Here is a 10,347-nt window from a genome sequence, read left to right as displayed (position 1 = left end):
TGCTCGCCTTTTCTATTCCTTGGCTGCCGATGCATGATGCTTCCTTTCTTTCTTTCTTCCCTATCTCTTGGCATTGTTGATGTTGCGTGGAACGGAAACTTTCATCTCCCTCCCCATCTCTCTGCTGACTCCACCAAACCTACCGACCTATCAATTATCATCCATGCATGCCTCTGCTCTACTTGCTTCTTCCGATCCTGTGCCTTTCACTCTTTTGGTGGCTGGAGATTGCTTTGCCTTCTGGGTTCCTTCTTCAAAATAAAACTGGGCTTTCAGACTCTCAGGTCAAAATGAAAACTTGTGGTCACCACTGTAGCTTGTTGCTGGGTTACCAGATCAGGCCAAAACTCTGGTGCTTATAGCTGATTGTTTTTCTTATCTTGTAATTCTTAAAGAAATGGTGCTTATAGCTGATTATTTTGGATACTACTACTACTATGCTGAACTACTACTACTACTCTACTCTACTAAACTACTACTACTCTACTTGCTACTGCTAGCTACACCTACTCCTACTAGCTGGCAGCTACTCTACTCTCTTCCCTAGCTGATGGCTGCTACTCTTAACTACTGGCTGCTACACTTCTCTACTCCTCCTCTACTCTACTCCTCTACTATTACTCTATCTACTATTACTCCTCTACTCAGCAACTATTGCTTTTTTTACACCTTTTCCTCTCTATGTTTGCTAAGCAGTTGTTGCTTTTTTTTGCCAAATCTCCCCTCTCCTCTCCTCTCCTTTGTTTTGCCGATGATGAAATTGTCTAAGTCCATACATTATATGGAATATGAGCTGATAATCAAGAACTTGTGAGGAACTTAGCATCATTAGCAGCCGCCCCTACATTACCTTCTCCTCTCTTCTCTGTTATGATGCCTTGATGCTCGAAGTTCAAGATCAGATAATGATTGACATGTTTCTGAGGCCTCTACTACTGCTACTTCTTGTTTTTTTGACATATTGTTGTTTTATAGGACTACTTTGTTTTATAGACCTTTTTTATTTCTTATACCTTCTCGCGTACCTAAAGCACACTTTCTTGTATCTATTAGAACAAAGCGCGAAATAATATCGCGGACATCAGACAGTGCAGTCCGATGCCCCAAGCATGATGAGCAGCCAACCCTTGAGGAGCAAGCACTAGAGGACCAGCTTACTCAAGAATAGTTCGATAACGAGGTAGAAAAGGATCTAGAAGTGATGCTTACTCAGGAGCAGTGTGACGAGGAGGAAGGCCCCGAAGGAGAGGCTACTGAAGGCGAAGAAAAAGAGGATGATGATGATGATGATGACTCAGAAGAGGGATATGAAAGTCCCGAGGATCCTTTCCCACGTGAAGCTAGAAGGAGGCCAATGGAGGAAGATTTGGACAAGGATTTTAACCCGAACGATGAGGTAGGGAAAAAGCCTTAGCTTGTAAATTTTGCTAATGCTTTGGCTGTGTTACCTCTGCTAACACTTTGACCTATCGTATATACAGGTCCCTCCTGAAACTCAAAAAAGACGACGTCGACGTCCACGACATCTCGCTGGACAAGATGGAGTAGAGGAAAGGAGAGCAGAGGCAACAGCCACAGAGACGGATCACGATGCCTCTGCTCCACAACCTCGACTACCAAGCCTAAGAGGAAACGAGAGGATAGAAAAGTAAATCTATATCCAGATAAGGCATGCTATGTGATAACGGAGGTCAGGCCAGCAAGGGAGATCCTTGAGCCGAAGGAATTAAGAGAACAATTCCGTAATGCGATCAGAGCCCTAGTAAGAGATAAATTGAACTCATCAATCCCTAATTGGAAAGAGGTACCAGAGAACAAAAAGAATGAACTATGGGATAGGCAGCTGAAGCTCAATTTTAGATTTCTAGAGGGTAAGCATGAATTGGTAAAAAAAATGCTATCAGGATGATGGGAGAATCATTCCGACGTTGGAGGTCGGAGCTCAACACGAAGTATATCCAAAAGGGGTTAACTCCCTTCAACGAGTTCGGCAAAATAACTCCTAGTTAATGGGAGGAGCTCGTGGCTCAAAAGACTTCATCGGAGGCATTGGAGCTCAGTGCCCGTAACACCGAGCTAGCGAAGAGGAACAAACACCACCATCATCTAGGCCCCAGTGGCTACTATGCCAAGGAAGAACAGTTTTGGGAGATGGACGAAGAGGCCGTAGCTGCTGGAAATATCGATGTGATGAATTTGAAGGTACGCTCAAGGAACTGAATATATACGAGGAGTACAGAATCATCCGGCAGTAATCTTAAGTTTGATAAGCCAGAGACCCAAGAGGCGGTATCAAGGATACTGAAATATGCTAAAGACAAGGAGAAGGGCTCATTCAATCCTTCCAGAGAGAGGGACGAGCTTAGCCTTGGCTTGGGAAACAAGGAGCACACAGGCCGCACCAAGGGGCTAGGGAAAAGGACGACCTGGAAGCAAGGATTCAAAGAGGACAGGCACATATACAAGAAACATGGCCAAGACCGAGAGACTAGTCTTGAGCTCCAAGTGAAGGCTCTAGGTGCGAAGGCGCTAGAGGAGCAAGGACTGTCTATGGAGCCACGGATATTAGTGACGCCGCTGGGAGAACTGGCATTAGTTGGCAGCCCTCCAAAAGTTCCTAGCAGCCAAGGTTCCACTACAGCCACAACCCCAGTCAATCGCATACGGAAACCAATTAGTTGCACCTTGGTGTTTCTCAGCGGCCGGTGGAACACTATGATGGAGGCGGCAATGGGTGTGGCACATCCTCCCGATGGCTTACACCACAATAATAAGATATCGCCGGACTACACTAGGGTCGAGGTGCATACAGTGAAGCCCGAGTTCATGCAGTGGAGGATAGACTGCGTAACTCCCGAGGGGCTGGTGTTACTCGGAGACGTTATGGGGCAATTCATCCTCTGGCACAAATGGGACATTATATTGACTGCTTCTTCGCCGCCTCCACCTCTCCCAAATTTAGAGCGAGTTGTTGAGGTCGGGGAGATATTTTCACCGTCTTGTGACCCCCATATTCCTGAGATGCCACATTCTTCCCTGCCTCCTAGTGAGCATGTGCCTGATGAGATGCCATAGCCTTCTCCAACTCATACCGAGCAAGTGCATCATGAGATACCACGGTCTTCTCAACAAGCACAGCCGATACATGAACAACGAGTGCCTTCTGAAGAAGCTGCAGCACAAGAAGATGAGGACGTGCCTGAATGGGAACTTTGAAAGAAGCATTCAATCACCATAAGTCCAGTTTATGTTCCGATCAAAGACGTCTCGTCGGTGTCCAAGTGGTATTCCCACGACCAGTTAAAGCCTGAGAACCAAGTTAAAAAAAGTCCCATCACAGGGTTTTGAGGAGGCCGACACTAGCAAACTCCACCAAATTGCAAAGCAGTATCCAAATGTTGATGACATCAAATGGTCAAAGGATTGCCCGAAAACATATGAAAGAGACAAGCCCTTCCTACCAAACCGGGACATCTAGCGCCTACCACTTGGAATGAGAAGGTTCCATGATTGGTACTTATGTGTTCTCCCAACGAGCATAGATATCATATAAGCATGCTTCCCCATCGGCACATTTGAAAGCCCAGCCGGGAAAATTGTCTTTGACTTCAATGACATGCAAACATGCTTTCACCTGAGAGAAATAGAGATGAATCTAATTCGCACATGGTGCTTATAAGTCCTTGTCCTCCCGATATGATATGAATGTAATCTTTGAATTTTGTTGTAACTAACCCACGCCGTAATTTGTAGAATGCAAGTGCACATTGTCAAACAAATGATAAGTGTGAAAGCTGGGTATGTAGACCCTCAAGCTATAGCCCAAACAAATTTTAATTACCCTAAATGGTGGACACTGGATGTCAAAGAGCTAGCTGCTGCAAAGACTCTTCGGGAGAAAGAACACATCCGTACGACGAAACTAAGGGAAGGGTCCCTTAAGGTTGTAGCATACATTGCCCTGGCTTTCAAAAATCTCCAACAACACTCTACTATATGGCTACCATACAACTTTGAGTAAGTTCAACTCTATACTTAAATCTTTGTTCGATATATTTTATTCGATGCAAAAGAGCTTATCTAGTTCTATGATTAAATCCATGCAGCAACCACTGGATTTGTATATCCGTCGATGTCGGGAGGAGCATGGCATGGGTCTTTGATTCATTAGATAGGACACGGTGACATACAAAGACTTCATATCGATTCTCAAGACGTATACATATCAACAATCCTCATTAGCTTATATGTTTATATACATACTTGTAACGTTCACTTTTGGATACTAACAAGTTGTATTTGCTAAAATAATTCGAATAGGACATTTAGGTTCTATGTCACTAATCATCATGGAAGGCATGATCCAGTAAGGAAGGAAAAGCTGGCTATAAAAATACTATGTGCGGTAAGTGTAACTTACTTCTTTAGTACTCCGTTACATGGCTGTCAAAAACATTACTTAATATTTTCATATGCAAAACACACAGTGCCCCAAGCAGAAGCCTGGGAGTATACATTGTGGATATTATATATGTTCTATGATGAGTAACACCGGTGCCTACAGGAGACACCCCTTAAGGGTATGTTTGAACCTCTTCACCCGTAGTATAAAAACTTCGTACATGGTATGAAATACTAAACCGAAACTTGTTCTCTTGAAGTGGAGAGAAGAGAAAGGAATGAAAAGAGACCCATACAAGGATGACCAACTTTTAGAGCTCGTCGGTGACCTTTGCAACTTTATATTGGACCAGATTGTAAACGTCAGAGGCGTCTACCATGACCGAGAGTCTGAGTTAGATACAAATCCTCAGTACCAACACCTTCGAAAGACTAAAAGGCTAGCTCTAAGACGTTGATAACAAAGTGTATGGAATTTGTATATTTAATGATGGATTGTATATATTCTTGTGAATTGGACTTGTAATTGTAGTTTATAGAATACTCTTGTGCTTGTAGTCGCGGTCGCGGGGCGTTCGGCAACGCGAACGCGGTTCGGAACGTTAGTCGCGGGGCGTTCGGCAACGCGAACGCGGTTCGGAATGTTGGTCGTGGGGCGTTCGGCAACGCGAACGCGGTTCAGAACGTTGGTCGCCGGGCATTCAGCAACACGATTTTGAATTGCAAATTTGAATTTTTTTGGCGAAAAAAAGTACTGTAGGGGCGGTTCTAGATTGAACCGCCCCTATAAATACCTGTTTGTAGGGGCGACTACAGTCGCCCCTATAAATCAGTTTGTAGGGGCGGCTGGTAATATAAGCCGCCCCTACAAATCAATTTATAGGGGTGGCTGGTAATACGAGCCGGGGCGGCTTGGGAACCGCCCCCTACAAATACATGATTTGTAGAGACCCTTGCATAGGGACGACTGGGTAAACCGCCCCTACAAATGGTTACGAGCCACCCCTACAAATCGATTTTGTAGTAGTGACGTCGGACGCCGCCCTCACCACAAACTTCTCATCGAACAACTTGGTGCGCGCCTACGCGAACTTCGTCCCCTATCTGTGGCAGAACAAGTTTGCCAAGGCCATGGTGAAAATGGGCGGCGTCGAGGTCAAGACCGCCGCCAACGGGGAGATCAGGACCAACTGCCGCAAAGTCAACGGCAGGCCGTGATCGATCAGATGGCCCGTCGGGCTTGGGCTTGTCCCTCTACTTTAGATCAAACTCTGACCGTCTGACGCCTCAGATGAGTGGAGAATAAATAAGCATCCTTTGCTTGCCGGACTTTCAGTTTCCTAGTCTTTAGTCTTTAAAGTACATTCTCTTCTAATGCTGCTTCATTCTCTAGCCGTATGCCTGTATGCCTGTTTTTATGCTGTAATTTTGATTGCGATAATATCGTACCTTTTGTACTAGTTCACAAGAAAATCTTCATGATGAGTGAAGAATAAATAACCATTCGTTGATTTGCGCACTTTCAGTTTCCTAAGGGCACTCACCATGTATAAAATATATGTAGTCTCTATAGCCTAGGTTATTGTAGCAAGAAACTGCTCTTCCCATTGCAACTTCTTCTGCGTAGAGTCCTAACGAAAATCAACCAATCATCCCTCTCTCCCGTAAGGGATCCTCTGTGTGTCAGCCTCCAAATCTCACGGACCTCTGCGTCTCCCGTGGAGCCGTAGGCACCGCTGCCCTACGCTGCTCTGCATCTCTGCATGGTGGAGGCAAGGGAAAGGGAGATGAGGACACAACGCATCCGTGCACTGGGGAGGCAAGGGGAAGTGAGACGAGGACGTGCGAGCTCGCGTGCGTAGGGGAGGCGACGGGAAGGGAGACGAGGACGCGGCGACCTGCACAGATTCGGACGCGAGCTTCGCGGACGACGGCGTGGACGCGAGCTCCGTGGGCGGCGGCGCGGCCACGCGTGACTTCTGCGGGCGGTGGCGCAGCGGCCACGTACATGAGCTCGGACGCGACGAGGCGCGAGCTCCTTGACGAGGCGTATCAGCGCAAGCGAGGCAGCTCCGGGGCGGCGGCCGCGCGAGACTCCATGGCGGTGGCGCTCGAGATCTCGTCGGTAGTCGCGCGAGCGAGCTGGCTCCGCGGAGGCCGCGTGTGCGAGGCAGCCGCCCGAGGCTCCGCGACGGCGGCGCGCCAGATCCCGCCGGTGGCTGCGTGAGGCTCCGTGACGGCGGTGGCTGCGCGAGCTCCCACCGGCCGCGCGAGTTCCGTGACGGCGGCGGCCGCAGGAGCGGTGCTTCACCAGCGGCGCGCACAGGATCCGCATTCGTGGATGGAAACCGAACGCTCCTCCCCCATCGCTGTATTGGATGGTTTACACTGTTGGGTCCCACATCGGATATCGATGTGGGGGAGCATAACATATAAGGTGGAGGCAGTCCAATCTATTACGCTAGTCTTTTGGGTTAACTTAGGCCCAAGGCCTTGGTACGTTGGAGCTCCAATGGAACTGGGACTTATGGAAGCGAAGGCGCATGGTAACGAGCCAGGCCGGCTGCCACCAATTCCAACAATTGGTATAAAAAACGTCCAAGGTCAAAAAAGCTAAACCCATTAAAAATATCAAGCATCACATCATGGCGCCTCGCTGCGCTGGAAGACGTCGAGTCTATCTTAGACTCAGTTTTTTTTTGTAGTTTTTCCTCTCTTTCTTTAATAAATACAGTGCCACATCAATAAAAATCAATAAATAGAGGGGTAATAAATAGACATAGAAACTATGGTGAAATCTACATTGGGAGTGTCCTAACTTGTCTTTGCCTACATTCTCCTCTAATGATGCTTCATTCTCTAGCTGTATGCCTGCTTTTATGATGTAATGATTGCAATAATATCATATCTTTCGTAATTCATGCAAATCATTATGATCGGTAGATCCATACATGGCTTGGTCTTATTTGATACAACCTCTCTAGGATGCGTTTCCCTAAGAAACTATGTAAAAATGGAGTAAAGGCACGGTCAAAACAAGTACAAGTGGGGCCGATGGGAATAAGCATAGCTAAAATAAGTTGCAACATGTGAGATGACAAGGTTCAGATGTGCCATTGTCATCATGGATGATTTGTCCTTCTGGTTGACTTGTTCTTAGTTATGACTAACCGAAATTGAAGTGGTGATAGTGTAACTTGTCTCTTGGCTTATGATGTGTAAGTGTTGAATGTGTCATGGCGATCGATGGCGATGGCGAAGGTCAAACGAGGGGTTTGGGCTAATGGGCCATAGGCAGTGAAGAACAAACATAAAGACTTGGACCAAGGGACTGAAGGCCGGAAGACATACCGTGGACGTCTAGTATTTTGGAAATGACAAGCAAAAGTACATGTGTATTTGGAAATGACAAGGAGAAGTACATGTGGGAATGGGATGAAGATTGTGTTGATTGCGAGTCAAGACATCGGTCACACCAAATCAGGATGGGCGCATGAGTACTTGCTGATCGGTTGAGTCAAGGACAAGCGGGACACACATCGATATTATGGAAGTTGCTTAGAGGCTACGCGGCTCTAAAGGTGGTGCTTGTTGCGCTCTACGACGTGTTCTCCAACTCGGCGTACCAGCTAGTGTGGGCCTGAGCCTGAGCGCTATGGTGCCAAAGCTAGCCGGCATGGAGCGCCAGCTAAGCAAAATCGTTTGCCAATAACACCTCAAGTGGTTCTTTATCTGGTCTAAGTGGTTCTTTATCTGGTCTTACAAAGTTTAATATGCATAATACTTGATTTATAGGTGGATGTTAAGTAGACGACCATGCAAACCTTTGGAGTGATATAGACCTTTTATATTTTATAAAGATTTCAACCATGGTTTTGATCGAAATAAATAAAAAGGTAAATGACTTCCTAATTGCTAAAACACCCGGGTCCTTTGTGCCTTTCCTCTAATTCGCGCATACACATACATCTCCTTCAAGCTCAGCACTGGCCTAGCTTGTCCCGACCGTTTCCCTCCTCTCTTTTTTTATGAAAGACCGTTTTCGTCCTTGGCTCCTTCTAGCTGATACACGTGGGTTGTCACCAATCAAAAATAGGTTTGTCAAAATCTTTATGTGAAAATTTAGCTAAACAACATGTCTCTAAATCATTGGTGGGACTGGGTTCATGAGTCCGACGAGTCTGAGCATGGCACCTCTCATCAATTAGAAGTGGGACTTGGGTAATGTCGTGTCCGATAGCAAAGCTTTCTCATGTTTCATGCCGCTTGGGGCTTAAATCCTAGGCATGGAACCACGAGTATTTTCTTGGCACAAGCTTGGTCTCGGCAATACTATGCTATTATTCGCAGGTCGATCATTGGCTTGCATAGTTGTCATTGCATTTGAAAACGAGAATGCCGAGTTTAGTATTTGTCAAAAGTCACATGTAATAAATGCAGGACCACTAAAACACGAACGCTCACCTGATTGGAACCGGGCGAACGATCCAACACATCCCGCAAGTTCCCTCAGATGAGCATGCTAGCTGTAGTAGTGCCAACTTTTGTACATACCGCTTAGCTACATTATCCTACCATAGCTACACGCTCGATGATAAAAGGGCGTACCCAGTGCAGAGAGCTTCCGCTCTGTGCGGGGTCTGGGGAAGGGTGTCAGTGGCAAGCCTTACCCTCGCCTGTACAATGCGAGGAGATAATATAAAAAAACATGTAAAGTAGAGACGATCTATATATAAGATAAAAATATCTTATTATAAGTTTCTGTGATGATATGGTATAAAATATAATATCAATCTTGTACATTATCAATTTCAGTGATGATATATATGTGACATATATAATTTTTTAAATTGTTACTTTTAATAAATTTATGCATTGTAACTAAAATGTTTAGCATATCCATATTGATAGTATAAACGTAAAGGTCTAGTTTTTATCCACAGGCCACAGCACCTATAATTCTTTGATAAGAAAAATCAACATATTGAGGAAGGTGTGGGAGAGGTGTGCGGACCAGTGTTTTGCTACGACTTTACTGGTCTTTGAGATTTTTTTGGAATGTTAATATTCCATTGACCATACTAGTCTATTTTTTTTTTAGAATGCTAAATGTTAATATTGCATTGACGTTAGCATCACTACCCCATCCTAGATCTCACTACAAGCTCTACCACCGATCTTTAGTGACGTGGTGCAGGTTTAAACACTTCCCCAAAACCATCAATCACTGCCAATTGAAGACCGGCTTTCACCGCTGGGTTTCGATCTGCCAGTGGATAAACGATAGTGTTGACCTTGGCGTTTCATTGCTGACTTCTCACCTGGAAGTGATGCCCATTTTCAAACAAAAAAATAAACACCGCGCTTGTGCCTGCCCACTGGTGCTGAGGTGAGGCGAGGAGGAGAGCGGATGGGAGGAGGTCTAGGGACATAGAGATGTGCCCGGCCCGTGTCCCACACCGGGGCTGCCTGTGCCCGTGCCTGTCACCAAAGCCGGTGAAAGGAGGAGAGCAGAAGGAAGGCTCAGAGGTAGGAGTGCTTGAAGCCTTGAACATGATCGGGAGAGTGCAGAGAGAGAGAGGATACCCTAGAGGGAGAGAGAGAGAAGGGAGAGAAAGATAAGGGTACAGACGTGTGATTCGCAAGGCGGTCCATTCCACTTCAAGACCCAAACACTTTGTGAAGACGCAAGACGTAGCTAGTAGCCAAGGACCAGGAAAATCCACCCTCATAGGCACAAGAAAATGTGAGCTAGCTATAGCCACTGTGTATAACATTCCTGAGTGCATGCATGTAGCTGGGCAAGTATACGCATACGCACCGACACGACAGCACAGCTCAGGAATGTTATACCCCTACCACGCACGTTCCACGTTGGTTGAGCATGTTACCATGACAAAATATACCATTTGCGCATATAATTGCACCGCTGGCGGCGGCCTTTGT

Source organism: Miscanthus floridulus, chromosome 4 (assembly GCF_019320115.1).
Source record: "Miscanthus floridulus cultivar M001 chromosome 4, ASM1932011v1, whole genome shotgun sequence".
In the NCBI taxonomy this organism is placed as follows: domain Eukaryota; kingdom Viridiplantae; phylum Streptophyta; class Magnoliopsida; order Poales; family Poaceae; genus Miscanthus; species Miscanthus floridulus.
This window is presented reverse-complemented; position numbering follows the sequence as displayed.